The sequence below is a fragment of the Asparagus officinalis genome, unplaced genomic scaffold (genome assembly GCF_001876935.1).
Source record: "Asparagus officinalis unplaced genomic scaffold, Aspof.V1 AsparagusV1_Un2956, whole genome shotgun sequence".
Lineage (NCBI taxonomy): Eukaryota > Viridiplantae > Streptophyta > Magnoliopsida > Asparagales > Asparagaceae > Asparagus > Asparagus officinalis.
The window spans coordinates 1-2,226 of record NW_017975215.1 but is presented as its reverse complement, the minus strand read 5'-3'; the positions used below and the strand labels follow the sequence as shown (position 1 = coordinate 2,226).

Here is a 2,226-nt window from a genome sequence, read left to right as displayed (position 1 = left end):
AGGAGATCCCAAACGCAACCTCCAAACAGGTTTAACCGTATGAGATGTTTAGCCCAAATGGTTTAACTCATTTAGGTAATTTAATTATTTTTCTTTTTTTTAAATAAACATTTCTTTTATTCTTTGCTCTTCCGCTTCCCCCCAAAATTTCCCCCAAAATCTAAAATTTGTTCTCTGCTTCCCCCCAAAACTTACCCCAAAATCTAAAATCCTCACGCCCCTTATCCCCATCCCCTCAAATCCCTCATCTGAAATCCCTCTTCTCAAACCCTAATCTCTCAAATCCATCGGCCATCTTCTTCCTCCTCCTCCGCTCCCGCCGCCGCCTCCACGTCGTCTTCATCCGCTTCGATCTCATCGGGCTCCGCCGCTGGGTCCTAGGGTTCTACATCATCCACTTTTATCTCGAGCAAGGCCAGACCGTCGAGGTCTTCTTCCCGGCGAACTCCTTCATCGCCGACCAGCAGCTCCTCATCGCCTTTTCCTCGTTCCTCGATTCAATGCACCAGGCCCGCTACCGATCCTCGATCCTCGACTCCATCTTCACCTTCAAGTTCCCGGAGAGCTCCTCCTTTGTCTACGGCTACGTCTTCAACCGCCAGCGGCACGATCTGAGGCAAGATTTCAACCGCCAGCGGCAAGATTTCAAATATAATTGATTCTCAAATATAATTAATTTGGAAGATAGATTAAACCAAATGTGCTACGATCTTCAACCGCCAGCGGCAAGATTACAAATATAATTGATTTGGAAGGTATTTATGTATCTTTTTTTTTAATTTGGATTTGATGTGTTATTATTTGTTCTCAAGTTTTTAATTTTTTGTGATTTTTTAGGTGATTTGTTTGGTCTGCGATACTGAACAGCGGGTAAAATTTCTGAATTATCTTTGTTTATTTGAAATTCTTTTTCCTTCTGGGAATTATTGCAAGAGTTGGGGTGATTTTAGGTTACCGAAGTTTGTACAAAGTGTGGTGTAAAAATGGGGGAGTTGTTTTGTGAAATCTGCAAATTTATGACGACAATAAGAAAGGGCAGTTTCACTGTGATGATTGCGGGATTTGTCGAGTTGGAGGGCAGGATAATTTCTTCAATTGTGAAACATGTGGTATGTGCCTCTCTCTTGATAAATATTTGGATTTGTTTGCTTTTCTTGATAAATGTTTGAATTTGTTTGCTTTTCTTGATAATTGTTTTCTATTAATGACGAACCAGACTTCTATTAGAACAATCAATAGTTATCTACATTTAGTGCTGACATCTTGTTTTCCTTTTTGTTGATGTTGTATATACATGCTTTTTTTTGTCTTTTTGTTGAGCTCATTGTTCTATCTGATTGTACTCAAGCATGTAGGATGGAATAGATGAAATTCATGGCACTTTGTTATCTACATTTTATGGATACATCTTCTTTAGTTGAAATTTTCTGTTAATCTACATATCTTTGTCCATTCGAAATTATCTATAGGTTCCTGCTACTCAAATTCTCTACGCGGTAAGCACACATGTGTGGAGAACTCAATGAAACAGAATTGCCCCATATGTGTTGAGGTACATTTTCGTGATATTCTTTCGCATTCTACATTTGAAATTTGAAACATCATCATGTTAGATTCTATGTTGCAGTATCTTTTTGACTCGTTAAAAGTGATAAGTGTTTTGAAATGTGGACACACAATGCACTCTGAATGTCTGGCGCGAATGTTGAATCATCATCAGTAAGCCTCATCCCCCCACTAAACTGTAGTACCTACTAATTTGACCTCCAATCCAATTTGATTTTGGTGTTTAAGAAGGGAAATTGTATATGTTATTAATGTTCTTTTTGTTTTTCTTTCTTTTGCAGTAGATACACTCATACACATGTCCAATGTGCTCCAAGTCCGTGGTAGATATGGAAAGGCATTGGAGAAAGCTCAATCAAGAGGTAAGCACTTCTTACCTTTCAACATATTGAGGCTTTGTATTCTTAACCCACGCTTATCAATATCTAATAAGAAGTATTGAGATGATCAAGAGTTACATGTATCAGTAGCTTTACTAGTTCAAATGCTTGTATGAGTTTTGAACGCAAAATATATTTCTATTATAATACATACATAGACAACTCAACCTGAAATTAAACAATCACCTGAATCATTGGAAGGATGAAACAGGATAGGTGCAGCTGATAAGAAAGAAAATTCACACACGTCAGCATATAATTAAAATACGAATACATAAGT

At 37.8% G+C, this 2,226-nt stretch overlaps 1 pseudogene; it reads left to right on the top strand.

Moving 5' to 3' along the window:
* Positions 1-837: 837 nt before the first annotated feature.
* LOC109828622 lies at positions 838-1,958 on the top strand (annotated as a pseudogene).
* The last annotated feature ends 268 nt before the right edge of the window (positions 1,959-2,226 follow it).